This window comes from Equus caballus, chromosome 20, assembly GCF_041296265.1.
Source record: "Equus caballus isolate H_3958 breed thoroughbred chromosome 20, TB-T2T, whole genome shotgun sequence".
Lineage (NCBI taxonomy): Eukaryota > Metazoa > Chordata > Mammalia > Perissodactyla > Equidae > Equus > Equus caballus.
The window spans coordinates 15,074,362-15,089,317 of NC_091703.1; the positions used below are offsets into that span (position 1 = coordinate 15,074,362).

At 42.3% G+C, this 14,956-nt stretch overlaps 1 protein-coding gene across 4 annotated transcripts in view; it reads left to right on the forward strand.

Annotated features, from left to right (window-relative positions):
* Positions 1-14,956, forward strand: part of RNF182 (ring finger protein 182) — a 113,691-nt gene that overhangs the window by 78,424 nt on the left and 20,311 nt on the right. Inside the window, exon 1 of one of the 4 annotated variants that reach the window (XR_289068.4) lies at positions 9,997-10,120. The exons of the other annotated variants lie outside the window; for them this stretch is intronic. The gene's annotated coding sequence lies outside the window, so the exon portion shown is untranslated. Of the gene's footprint in view, positions 1-9,996; positions 10,121-14,956 lie in introns of those variants that run through there. 4 annotated transcript variants of the gene reach the window in all.

Consider the following 14,956-nt stretch of genomic DNA (forward strand, 5'->3'; position numbering starts at 1 on the left):
GCAGTTCTTTTCTCTCAGACTGTGGCTTGTCTTTTCATGTTTTTAACAGTGTCTTTTTCAGAGCAGAAGTTTTTAATTTTAGTAAAGTCCAATTTATCAATTTTTTCTTTCATGGATTGTGATTTTGGTGTTGTATCTAAAAATTTGTTACCAAACCCAAGATCACCTAGATGTTTCTCCTTTGTTTTCTTTAAGAAGTTTCATAGTTTTGTGTTTTACATTTAGATCTATGATCCCTTTTAAGTTAACTTTTGTTAAAAGCTTAAGATCTATGCACAGGTCTATTTTTTTGTGTATGGATATCCATTTATTCCAGAACCGTTTGTTGACGCCTGACCTTTCTCCACTGAATTGCTTTTGCTCCTTTGTCAGAGATGAGCTGACTCTATTTGTGGTTCTCCATTTCTGGGAGAAAGCATTCAGTATTTCAAGATGAGGTATGATGCTATGTGGGCTTGTGTAGATGCTCTCCGTCAAGTTAAAGGTATTCCCTTCTTTCCTAGTTTACTGAGAGGTTTTATCATGAATGGGTGTTGGATTTTGTCAAATGCTTTTTCTGAATTGATTGATATGACCATATGATTTTTCTTCCTTTGCCCATTTTTTTTAGTGGATTACACTGATTAATTTTTCAAATGTTGAACCAGCCTTGCATATTTGGAATAAATCCCACTTGGTCATGGTGCATAATTTTTATGTGTTGTTCTATTTGATCTGCTAATGTTTTGTTGAGGGTTTTTGCATCTATGTTCATGAGAGATATTGGCCTGTAGTTTTTCTTTCTTATGATGTCTTTATCTGGTTTTGGTATTACATTAATGCTGGCCTCGTAGAATAAGTTAGGGAGTATTCCCTCTGCTTCTGTTTTTGGAATCGATTGTGGAGAATTGGTGTAATTTCTTATAGGTTTTTAGTGTGAGGATATATGTTAATCTGGCTAACATTGATAATTAAAAGGAGTATATATACTCTCTCTATAGGGAGTATATACATATATATATACTATATATGGTATTAAAAGCTGCAAAATGCAAACCTTCAAGGACTTCCCATAATCAATAAAATTGATTTTGAATTCTTTAGCCTGGCAGTCAAAGGCCTCCCTATTATTGTCTTCAACCTAACTTTTCAGGCTTCTCTTCAAATAATAATTATGTTATCATTTACTGCACACCTGCTATTTACAAGTGTTTAACACAATAACACTGCAAGGTATATATAGGTATCTCCATTTTACAGATGTGAGCTCTAGATACAGAGAAGTGGATTAACTTGTCATGGTCACATGGCTAGTCAACGACTAAGCCAGAATTGGACCCAAGGTCTGTCTGGTTCTGAATCCCATGCTTTTTCTCACTAGACCTCAATGTTTACGTCCTTTATCAAGCCCTCTAGTCCAGCCCAGTCAAATTTATCTGTTCATCGTCCCCTAAAAATGCTCATAGCTGTTGCTGTCCTCCTTGGAATGCCTGGTCCACCTGTATCAGTAATGAAATAACCAACTAAAGTATTTTAAATAACAAAGGCATAGTTGTCTCATATAACAGAAAATTTGGAGATGAGCAGTCCCAGGGTTGACTGAATTGCTCTGCAGTGTCGTCAGTGACCCAGACTTGTTCATCCTTGTATTCTGCTCTCCTCATTGTCTTGGTGATGTCACCTATAATGTTCACTGGAAGGCTAGTTCAGCTTTCACAATCATGTCTTCATAGGACAGGAATCCAAGCAGAAAGAAAGGGAGTGGGGCAAAAGGCCAGAAAATATGTCCCAGAACTTGAGTGGGCACAACTGGACCCTAACCCTGTCCCTGGATCCGTCAATTGCAAAGACAGCAGGATTGCTCTACGACATGATTTATTTCCCAGCAGTGGACACATTTCTTGCTGTCCCATCAAAATCAGGGATGTGGAAGCAATGAGGGAGGAGAGAATGCCTCGGGAGGCCACCCGTGGGGCCTGCCAGGCTATCCATCCTTTGGTGTCCAGATCAATGACCATTCCCTGCCCCTGCGGTCTCCTCACCGCACCAAGCAGCATGGTCTCTCCTTCCACAGAATTCTCACTGGTACTCTCTCTACGTGTGATTAGCTTTAAGTTGTTTACTGTCTTATAAGTTATCTTTTCAAGCCTGTATCTTTCCTTCAAAAATATCTTACAAGTGTCTTGTCAATAGAGGGTAGGTCTTATACATTGCTTCAGCTCCCACATGTCTCATGTATGATGGATACACACTAAACATTTGTTTGAAGCACGGATGTGGTCTGCTCAGCAAAATCACATGGTAGGCTACATACTTAAAGTCCTTTCTCTCTTGATATTGAGACGTCTCATCTTCCCTCTTCTCACATCCATAAAAGAAGGATTTGAGAAAATAAGTCGTTTTGAAAATGATGAATATATAAAATTGTTTTTTTGTGTGTGTGTATGAGGAAGATTGGCCCTGAGCTAACATCCGTTGCCAATCCTCCTCTTTTTGCTTGAGGAAGATGGTCACTGACCTAACATCTGTGCCAGTCTTCCTTTACTTTGTATATGGGATGCTGCTACAGCATGGTTTGATGAGTGGTGTATATGTCCGTGACCGGGATCCGAATCCATGGACCCGGGGCTGCCAAAGCAGAGCGCAAACTTAACCACTATGCCACTGGGCCAGCCCCATAAAATTGTTTTTGTAATTCATGACATACAGAATGAGTAACAGTAGACCTTTAAAACAGACTCCAATCTTCTGAAGTCAAGAGGCATCTAATTCACGAGCAAGGTAGTTTAAAAGACTGGCTTTATAATGCGGCATCTTTCCCTCTATTGTAAAAAATGAAAAAGAAAGCATTTTCCATTCATCGTTTTGATAGTGTTATTTTACACATTGAGATAATAATACCAGTTAAGAAGAAATGTTGGGAATCCAACAGACCAAGTCGTTGGCTGAAGGGCTGTATTTTGGGTGTAAACATGCAATTGTGGCTTTTCACAATTCTGAGCACGCACTTAAATAAGATAGGCTGAGAAAGCAGCAGGTTTATAGCTGTTTCGCAATGTAGTCAGTGGGCTGGAGGAGAAGAGAGGAAGTCTGGGGCACAGGGCGGGGGAGGGTGTTAAGATGCTCAGCCCACTCCCGGGATCTGAGAAATCTGCTTGGTGTTCATTTCTCATAAGATGATCCAGGACAATAACTAATTTTTCCTTCCATAAAATACATCAGAATTTTATTCATCCATCTCAAGGAGAAAAATCCCTTTTTACTGCTATGAATCAGATACTGTGCTGGGTAATATATACACATCATTCTTATTTAGTTCTTCTAGCAATCCAACAACATAGGTGTTATCATCCCCATTGTGCCGATGGAGAAGTTGATGGCGCAGTTGCCCGAGGTTAGAAGCCGGTGGCAGACCTGCCGTTCTTGCCCACAGATTCTAAAACCTGAGTTTTCCTGCCGTTTCTCCTGAGGCAGCAGTTCTTCTCCTCAGCCGCACGTTAAAATCACGTGGAACCTGTAGACACTGTTCCCACCCAGGCCACTCCCAGATCAGTGTAATCAGAATCTGTAGGGCTGGGCCCAGGGACCCAGTGATTCCAGTGTGTAGCCACATTTGAAAATCACTGTCTTACGAGGCTAGCCTATGCAAAAGAGATACAGAAATGTTAGAATTAGGATTTATTCATTTTAAATTTATTAACGTAAATGTGGAGTTGTGAATAAAACACTGATCTGGGCTTCATCTTGCCATTTGTTCATTATGAGACCTTGGGAAGTCATAAATGAAAAAAACAAGAAAAAGAAATGTTCCGTCAATGGGAGAGTACAGAGAACAGTGTAGTGAACATCTGTGAACCCACCCCCACTCTGTCCAAGCTCAATCTAGTCTATAGTTGTGCTATATGAGTTTCAGTTTTTCCTAGGAATTCAAGCAATACATATGCATTAGAAGCCTGTGTTCCTGACCCCATTAGCCTCTCTCTCCAGTTGTGTTTCTCATTCCCATGCAGTTTCATGCTCTTCCTGAACCCTATATATGCATGTGTCTATTAAAGTGTACATGTTTTCATGCTTTGTATAAATGACACACATACCACACAGCCTTCTGTGGCTTGATTGTTTTTGTTGTTGTTTAATGTTGTGCTTTTGAGATTTATACATGTTGACACAAGTGGCTGTGTAGCATTGCATTGTATGTACCACAAATTACTTATCTACTCTGCTGATGATGGGTATTTAAATAGTTTCTACTAGTTTGCCATTAAAAACAAGCCTGGCAAAGAATGTTCTTGATTATACGTCTCCTTGTGCAAACATGCAGGAGTTCCTAGGAAATAGACTGAAAAGAAGGATTATTATTGGATTGAAAGGCATGTCTTCAACTTCGCTAGATTTGGCTAAATTGCTCTTGAATGTAGTTTTTTTTTATGTCCTTGACAATTCTAAGTATTATCAAATTTTTAATTTTTCCCAAACTGATTGGTGTGGAATGGTTTAAATTGCTTTGATGTGCATTCCTCCAATTAGTGAATGATTTCAGCCGTTTATCCATATGTTTATCATCTTTTCATATCTTTTGCCCATTTTTCTTTGGGCTTGTTTGTCTTTTCTTTATTGATCTTTAGGGTATTTTTATGTATGTTCTACACTAATCTTTCCTCAGTTATACACACTGCAAGTATCTTTTCCAGTTTGTGGCTTATCTGTTCAATTTATGGTACTTACTGGCAAACAGAAGACTTGAAATTGGATGCAAATACATTGATCTTTTCCTTTATGGTTTATGATTTTAAAAAACATTTTAAGGAAGTCTTTCCATACTCTGAGGTCATAAAAACATCTGCCTGTGTCCTTTTCTAAAAATTTTAGTCTCCATATCTAGGTCTCAATCCCCTGGAGTTTAATTTTTGGTTTATTTTTGTATGAGTTAGGATAGGCTAGGTTATACTGAAGAAACAACCCCAAATCTCGGACATTTAACCCCAAGTTTATGTCTCGTTTACACTGTTGTTCACTGTGGGTGTGCAGCATCTCTGCTCACTACAGTCCCTCAGGGGCACAGGCTGATGGTGGCTCATGCAGGGGCACCCAGGAGCCCTGAAGCAAGGAGGGGAATGTGGAGAGTCACACAGTGGCACTTAGGGCTGTGCTGGAAGGTGACGCATATGTCTTCTGATCACATTTCAGTGGCCAAAGCAAGTCATATGACCGTGTCTAACTTCAGAGGAGACAGGGAAATGCAACTCCAATTTGGGCCCAGAAGGAGAAGAGAACTGGTGTATATGGTGAATGAGATTAAATTTTTATTGGAATATTCGATTCTCTCAACATCACTTTTGGGAGAGCCCATGCTTTCCTGATTGAATTGTAATGCCACCTCTGTCACATACCAAGTTTTCACATTGGCGTGAGTTTGTTTCTGGCTTTCTCTTGGGGGTCCTTGTTCGACTTGCTCAGTTCTGCCATCGTACCACATTGCTTCAATCACGACAGCTCTACACTGCTATTAATCTGATATCCTGCAGTGAAGGACCCCTAAGCTTGGTCGTCACCTTTAAAATGGTCACGGCTAGTCCCCATCCTTTACTTTTCCTATGAATTTCTAAATCAGTTTGTCAAATTTTATGAAATCCCTCCTAGGATTTTGCCTAGTGTTCCACAGCAAGCAAGTACTGGTGTCAGAATATGAACCCGAGTCTCTCTAATTCCCACATGAAAAAGAAATAGATATGTCAGCCTGTGAAGTGCCAGCAAGTGAAGACAGAGTAATTGTCTTGTTTTCTCCCCAAGCTCCTTCAGGGCATTGGGTCTTATTTTTGTAGCTTCTACAGCGCCTAGCATGGCGCTTGCCAGGAGTTAACACCACTCAAGCGAACATTTGTTGAATTTGACTGAATGTGAATGTGTGAGACAAATGCAGCCAGAAAGGGGCTTGGAACCTCCTTAATAGGCCTGGAGGGTGAAAATACAGAATCTGCTCCTACAATGAGATGGCTTCATCTCACCACTGGATCTTGGAGGGGCGCCGCATCACAGAGTAGCCACAGAATTTCCCGTCAGCATCCAGAGCCGGGCAATCTGGAAATGAAATCTATTTGCCACCTCCTCCTAAAGCACTGATCTCTGGTCAGGAGTCCTTTAGCCCCCAGGCACCTCCTTGAGGCTGGCTCATAAAAATTAATCAGCTCCATCGCTCTTGTTCCTCCCTGGGGCAAATGGTCAGTGTATATACAACAAATGCTTATTGAGTCAGACTGGAGGGGAGAGGGCAGCAATCCGGCTCTCAATCCCTTCTGAAGTGTAGCTGGTTGGGAAAAAAAAGAGTGCTAGGGACCATATCAACAAAGACGTTTCTCAGATCCCCTTGGCTACTCCAGTGGGATTTTCCCGTTACCACTCTTACTCTGTGACTCACATCTTCATCTCCTTCTCTGCCCTTTTGTAGCAGGAAAGGAAGATACTGTGCTCAGGCTTGTGAATTGTGCTTCTTATGACTCAGTCGGCCATCCTGTTGGCATGGGTTTTTTCTTGGTGGGTACTGCGTTGGGCAGAAGGCTCTGCAAGCCACAGAGGAGAATGTGAAGGGTGCTCTTGCTTTTTAGTTTGTGGTAGCGAGGCCAGAACTCAGAGGTGGTTTAGTTCCATTCGAAGAACCTAGAACTTTTGCTGTCTCTGAGTGAATGATGGTGCCTTGCTTATGGGCTAAGCTGGAGATGCAGACATACTTTTCTGTGCCCTGCCCTTTTATCGAATGTTAAATAGAGCTTTGTATATTAAAAAAAGCAATGCTTAACCTTAGCTAATAATTATATTACAAAAGTATGATTCTGATACAATGAAATAATTAGAGCTATTCAATAATCGAATGTTTTGCCCCAGAACAGTGGCCCCACCCCTGGAAGTGTCCCGCGGAGGCAGGCTGAAGTGAACATCTGTCCATACTGGGAAGGAGACTGCATTAGGAAGCTGGATGAAATGAATTCTAGGATTACTTCTGTATAGTTTCTTGGGATTGCTGTAACAAAGTACCCCAAACTGGGTATCTTAAACAGCAGAAAATTATTGTCTCCCAGTTCTGAAGCTGGAAGTCTGAGATCAAGGTGTCAGGAGGGCCACACTCCCTCCAAAGGCCACAGGGAAGGCTCTGTTCCGGGCCCCTCTCCCAGCTGCTGCTGGTTCCTCAGCTTGTGGCAGCGTAACTCATCTTCACATTTCTCTCCAAGTCTCCGTCTGTGTCCGAATTTCCCATTTTCGTAAGGACACGGGTCATATTGGTTAGCGCCCACCCTACTCCAGTGTAACCCAATCTTAACTGATTACATATGCAACACCCCTATTTCCAAAGAAGGTCACATTCTGAAGTACTGGGGGCCAGGATGTCAACATATGGATTTGGGGTAGACACAATTCAACCTGTAACAACTTCTAACTCTGCGATTTCAGAAATATAAAAGCCTAATTAGAATTAATAGCCATTTACACTATTTCTTAACTCTTTTCAGTTATTGCTCACCTAACTGGCATTCCCCACATCTGGGTTGAAAGAGAACACATCTTTCTTTTAACCCTGAATCCTTTCACTTTCCTGCATTTCGTTAGCTCCAGAGAGGACTAATCCCCTACTGCCTTTGCTTACGTCTAACAGAGATTTTTGGACCTGATTGTACTTAATAGAAGTATAATCTTGGCTTTAGATCAGCAGTTAATTTGGTTTTCTCAATAATCCCCCTGCTCTCTCTTTGTCTCTGCGTTTGCCAGCCTGAAATTCTGGTGCTGTGTCCTTCCGATCTGGAGCAAGGATTCTTGCCCATCAATGTTAGCTGTTTGCCCTTTGAACCTTGAGTGTGTGTGGGGACGTCCCGTAGCACCCATCTCACACTCAGGATTTAAAACAAACTCGCAGAAAGCTCAATACCACAGGTACATCACTTTACAATCCATACTTAATCAGAACCCAATGAAACTTTGAAACAAAAGCATTTAAAATATGAAGAATGATTCCATCACAGGAGGACAAAATATAACTAGTTAGGAAAAAATCTTGTCCACAGAGTTTCTCTGGTAATAGTGGGAATGTTAAAAGGAAAATAATCCAGAAGTGAATTTATATATTCAGTACCATTTCAACTGTGGGCGGGGGGTGGGGTTGACCAGAAAAAGAGCTGGAGTAACTTAAGGCAAGATGTTAACCGTAGTTATCAGCGGATTGTAGAGTACAGGTGATTTTTGTTTTTTCTTTATACTTGCCAGTATTTTCCAAATGTCTTTCAAATAACCTGTGTTTCTTTTATCCTTTTTCTTCCTTTCTTTGCTGAGGAAGATTTGCCCTAAGCTAACATCTGTTGCCAATCTTTCTCTTTATTCTGAGAAAAATTTGCCCTCAGCTAACACGTGTTGCCAATCTTCCGCCTTTTGTTTGTGAGCTACCACCACAGCATGACCACTGATGAGTGGTGTAGGTCCATGCCTGGGAACCAAACCTGGGCCGCCAAAGTGGAGAGCACTGAACTTAACCACTAGGCCACTGGGGCCAGCCCATATCTTTCCTAATTAAGGCACAAGGATATAAGTTCCTGCTCCTCAAAGGCTGTGCTTTGTGTCATATAACCTATTGGACTTAGTTCTCTGCCAGTTGAAGATGTTCACTCAGTACTTTGAGTAACTATAGAAGAAAGAAGGTTTAGGCTGTGTAGTTTTGTATGAGAAATAGTGCAGACTGGTCATTTTTCTCATTTGCTTATCCCATTACACTTCCCATGTGTATCCTGTGCTTTAGTCATGGTGAAGTTATGCTCAGGAGCCTGCATTTAGATAAAGCTGGGAGTTTAGGTTGAAGACCGGAAATGATCCTGTCAGCTGCTGGTGGTGGAGGCCAATTACATAGGGTGCTATCTTCTAAATTATTTTGATAAAAGAAACTTGTGAGGGGCTGACCCTATGGCCGAGTGGTTAAGTTTGCGTGCTCTGCTGCAGGTGGCCCAGTGTTTCGTTGGTTCGAATCCTGGGCGCAGATATGGCACTGCTCATCAAACCACGCTGAGGCAGCGTCCCCACATGCCACAGCTAGAAGGACCCACAACGAAGAATATACAACTATGTACTGGGGGACTTTGGGGAGAAAAAGGAAAAAAAATAAAATCTTTCAAAGAAACTTGTGAGTTTTGTTGGTGGAAATCAACGAGCTGGGGGGACATGAATGGAAAGAGATTTGAGGAATAAGTCTGACTTCCTAGCTTTCTTAGTTAATTTCTATAAGGTGTGATAGCTGAGGCCTAGATCAGAATACATATTCTTATTTCAAATTCCAGAGGGAAAACAAAAGTCAGTGCACTTTTTCAATCCATTGCAAATCTCCGTAGCAACAGGACTAGACAGGCTCTATGTATGAAGGATGAGGAGCCATTGACAGCTGCAGGAAACATACCACCCAGCTGCCATGACTTTTCCTAGAAAAACCTGCTGTTCTCGCCCCAGTGACTACTTCCATGGTAAACTGTTCTGAATATGAGTGGAACAGGAAATCCTGTTATTAAGATCCTTATTTTATGACCTAAACAGAGGACTCCGGGCTCCTTCCAAAATGAGTGTAGGTGAATAGCCCAGAGCTCTCTGGTGGTAACTTCACAGCGCCAAGAAAATTACTCAGGTGTTTCCATTAATGGTCATGTGTACACAGCCATGCTCCCTGGGCCACCTGATGCTTCCTCTCATGCAGCATAAAAATAAGGACCATGGACATCGACTTCCCTAAATTTGAGGGAAGCAATTCCAGTAGAGAGTTTGGGTCTTCTTTCGCATCACTCCCATAAGGACGACTCCGTGGAATTTCAAGGCTGCCTCAACACAGCATCACAGGAATTGCCGTTTGTCCCAGATCAGAGGCGTATCCCGCAGCGACTCCACAGCAGACAAATGAAAGCCCAGAGCAGAGGAAGTAATTTGCACCTTAGAGCTGGGCCTTGTATACCTGAAGTTCTGTGCTTAGTTGATATTTTACTCAAAAATACCATTTTCTTTTACAGACAGGAAAATATTCATTTCTATCTTCAAACTGACCTGAAAATTTAAGAGGAGCAGACGTCAGCATGGGTCCTGTGCGTGGTTTTTAGAAGAGGCACCTCCTGTGCCCATCTCCCCTTAGGTAGGCGCCCCCACTTGTCACCCCGTTGGACTTGTCCAGCTGCTAACTTGACATCAGCCGTTCCACACCCAAATCTGCCTTTCGTGCTCCTTTGAGAGTGACGATGTCATGCCCCCCTCAGAAATGGAGCTTAAGACTCACACCCCGATGACAGTTTGTGAAAATTTATTTTGCTAGCCTATTGTTTTTCTTACAATACAGAAAGATTCACCGATTGGTTCTTTGGGATTCTTATTCCACATTTTCTCTGTGCCTGAGCCAGGCCTGGCAGGCGGAACAGGCGAGGCAGGGACCTCGGGAAGATGTTTGCAGCAGCTTCAGTGTTGGGCGCATGTCTTAGAGTTTGCGGTGAATTTCCTCCCCTCCTTTTCCTTGCCCTTCCATTCCTCTCTCCCAGATACGAAGATTCACATGCCTCCCTGGGTCCCTCTCTCCCGACTCCACTCTCTTTTTTTCTTTCTTTCTTCCAAAGAATAAATGGTTCTTAGAATTTGTGGCTCCCTTAGCGTGGAGGGAATGAGCTTCTCTAAGTAGAGTGACTCTTATCTTGTCCTACACCCTCATTTGAATGTTCCCAGTATACAAATATCATTTCAAGGACTCTCCCTCTCTCTGCGTCCTCTACAAACGTATTCCAGAGCCTGTCGCTGAGAACTTTCTCCACTGAATGCTTTTGTGGTGGCTGGAAAGCCAGCAGGGGCCTTTTCAGGGGGGCCGCCTTAATCTTGTCATTGAGAACAGTGTTTCCTGCTGTTATGTGAGAGGCACTAAGTGGGTTTTTTTTTTTTTTCATTTCTTTCTATCCTCTTTTTTTAAACCTGACAATTTTCTCCAACTCACCTGGGATTTAATTTTAACTTCATGATCCTTTACGTGTTTTGACATTTTCGAAATCAAAACGTCAGCGAGATGATCTCTTAGCAGAGTTGGATCAGATGTTACGCAGGCTTTACCAAAACAGCCATTAGTCTTGCCTGTCTGTTTTCTGTTGAAAGAGGGCTTACCAGATGGGTTCAGTGCTGAGTCTCGGATGGGGGTGGAATCAGAACGTCTGAGTTCTTGTCTGGCTCTGACGCTTACTACTGCTGTTTAGAGGAAGCCATGGCCCTCTCTGCCTCAGTTTCCCTATGTGTAAAAGAAAGACCCCTTTCTAAGTAGATGTTTGCTCTATGCCTAGTTTTTACTTAATAGCAAACTCTTTCTTGCCCTTGCAAGCATCTTTTTGAGATAAAGTCAGACAAAGTTTAGAGAGCCAGTAAAGAAAGTTAAGGTGTCAACAAGTTTCTCAGCCTTGGCTCAGAGGCCTGAATTTCCTGTCATCACCAGAAAATGTCTGTTGGGTGCTGGTCTGCGGCCCTGCGCTACCTGCCACCCCATTTCTCTGCACAGTGTACCACCGGGCTTTGAAAGTCCTTTCTGGCTTTCTCTTTCTCCATTTGTAAAATAGACACATTGATTTTTATGTCCCCTATCTCATAAAGCTGTTATTAGGTTACCCGGAATGCCTTAAAATGCTCTGAGCTCATTAGAAAAAAAGAATTTTTTCTGTTTTCCTGTTGTACAAGTTCTTGCGGGCTTGATGAAAACAAAATGCATCCCCTTAGACATTTGTACTCGATATTAATTTAATAAGCACTAGCATTATCAATCTCTTTGAAGCAGCCATCCGCCTCAAATAGCATGCTGAAGATGTTCCTGGTGGCGTGGAATATGGCACATCGTGAGCTAGAAAAATAAATGCGGGAATCAAGTTTTGTTGTTGTTTTTAAGGGGAGAAAAATCTGGCAGTAGCGTGCTGGAAATGGACCTGTCTATACATTAAAAGAAGGTTACTTCAGTGAAATTACTGTTAAGACTATTGCCTTTCTATAATGTGGCACCTGAAGTTAAGTGATATAGGAGATAGCGTAGGCTGATTGTGAATATAACAGCCTCAGATCTTTCCGCATCTGCTGTCAGAGCTATCTTCATTCTTACTGGCTGCCTCTGGGAGACACAGCCCCAAGCCAGCAGCATGCCCAGTCCCCCTGCCACAAAGGCCATGGTCCCCAGAGGGCTCCCACTGCTGTCCTTTCTATAATCCTCTCCCCAACCCTGGTGCTCCTGTGAATTTGCTGCTTCCACTGCACAGATGTTGTCAGCTGTATTTCCAAAGCCCTCATTGTGCCTGTGTCTGTTATGCTCATGCACCTGCTTACAACATGCAGGGACTTCAGAGAGCGAGTCCCCTCAAATACAAGCATTGCTGCTGCCCTCAGACAAAGGAAGGCTGTCTGTGAATGTCCTCTAGAAAATGGGGCTCTCCAAGTAAGGTTTATAGGCTTCCCCTAATTTAGGATCCAAAACGCATCTTGTGAGAATGGGTCCCACCCAGTACACTCTCCCCTCTGTACCCCGAACTCCTTACTCCATCTTTATTTCCTGCTACTTACAACCGATTTTCGACAGTTAAAATCTCTCCGCATGCTCTTTCACAGTATCGCACTGTTTGCAGTGTCTGACAATGACAGTTGTTGTCAGGAATTAGCACATCCTGTGCTACAGATCATTCCGACTCTCAACAAGGTGACAGGCGTCACAATAGGGTCACATTTAACTCCAGTCACCTGTATGAGGAATCAGGACTGATGCACAGCATATGAAACACTAGAGGAGCCGGAGTCAGTGTCTATAGAGGTGGTAATAAATAGGCAGGACATGCTGGGGGGGTGTGTGTTGTATTGTTTTTCTTCAGTCTTCCCAAGAAATAGGGAATTTACTAATAAACCTGTTATGCAAACAACTTGAGTTAATACATACCCATTGATACAAATGAACACTACAATTTTTTACCTATGTCTAGAGCCTTACAGATGACAAAACATCCAAATGTTCCTGTAAACAAATGAGTAGACAGGAACTGATCGTGCAGTGATTTTTAACAATGACCTGCGTTATTCACTCAGCCTTAGATACTCAAAAAATGCTCTAGGTCTTTATCTCTGTTGAGTCTGTTGCTCCAACCCTTCCAGAGGCAAATTAGGCTGGCTTTCAAAGTTTCCAGTTGCCTTATGGTTGTAGAGCCTGCATTTCTAACAATACTGGGGTCAGTTCAGACTTAAACCCAGTTGGTGTATCGCTCTTCTGATACAGGATGTGGAGAGCCATCTAGCCATAGGCAGGACCCACCCAACAGTCAGATTTTCCACTTGCTCATTTGATCAGGCCCTGAGGATGCCGCATGGTTTCCAGCGAGGGATGAGGTGCTGCTCACTGGAGGTGTTCAAAGACAGGTGTGCCATACGCGTATAGGCGATTAAGGGGCGGTATGAAAGACAGTCTAAGGGAACGAGGGTAGAGCTTGGCTGGTTGCTCACCAACCTGTTTTCTCTTCTTCCTGGACATCGACTAGACTACTCTTCCCAACCTCCCTTGCAGTTTTGAACTTCTGTTTTCTTAAGTCATTGAGATTCCTGGATTTATTTGTTTTAGCAATTAGCAGTTACCTTACCTAATCCAATAACCTTCAAGGTTCTATCCAATCTGGAGATTCTAGGATTCTAAGTCGTGAGAGACAAGACTTCATTGTGAGACTTGAGACTTTCTCAACACTTATAATTGATCCTTCCCGTGTTTTTCTTTCTTTCTGATTTTCCACAAGGTTTCCATTACCCCCTTTTAATTTTTATAGGGCTTTAGATTCACTCACAGACCAGGAAATGGCTAATGTGGTTTTAGCCCATCCAGCTACCTGGCTCAAAAGCAAGCATGCTTTCTGGGCATGCATTCAGTCTGCTGTGGTTGCCATGCCTGTTGCGGGGTAGGCTGAGTACATGGGGCAAAGTCTGGCATGGAAAAAAGGCACACAGCCCCAGGACATGGTGATAGAAGATGGCATTTGACAGAGCAGACTGCAGGGTCTGAAGTGGGGACGGGGCAGTGATGGAGGAATCAATAGGATTGTGGTGTCTGCAAAGAGAGTTACCTGCAGGAGACGAGCCAGGCGGGCCCTGACTTCTCCAACGATACCGCTGAAGCCGATTCTATTTCCCTACATACCAACTGACTGCAGAAGCCAAGCAAGCAAGTGCTAAATGACTCTAACATGCCTTCTGGTGTTTCCAAGTGGGTCTCTAATTCACGGCACAGCCGTTAAGTAATTGATTGAAGCGGAGGGTTCAGAACTTTGGAGAAGGACTTAATGAAATTTGCTTTTAATGGTAACTAATTATTGATAAACCAAGGGAATCAGCTCTCATTAGCATAAACCTCTTCCTGAGCAATTGGGTGTTGGTTTTAGAATAAGAGTGAATAGAGCTAGCTATCTTTCAAAGGGAAAATCATTTTAAAGTGCATCTTTCTGAAAATTTCTGCTTTTCTTTTGAAACCTTTTAAAAATTATCATCGTCATCATCAGATTTAGAAAAGGTTAGAATTCTGGTTCAAGAGATTGAAACGCTTGGCCAATGTCCTGATTCTTCTTCTTAATGTGTATAATGGAGTGGGATGAAGGAGTCTCTCTCATATTTATCATGTAATATTTGTCAGTTACTCTTGATCCAATCAATGTATGATCGTATTTTAATACACAAATGTGAACACTGGAGTGCTTTATTTAATTTAAGAGTTTGCATTGTTTGAATTTATTTATTTACTTAAAGTCTTTTCATTTAATGCTTCTTCTATAGAATTAGATTGTTTTAATAAGCACTGAAAGTGAGATAGTTATTCAGCCGTGGCATATAGGATTTGAGGGTTTTCTTTCCTCTTCTTTTACTCGACTCTTTGATGTTGCATAAGCTATTCACAAATAGCAGTTGCTGTTGACATCCAAGCCAACAAATATATTTAACACAA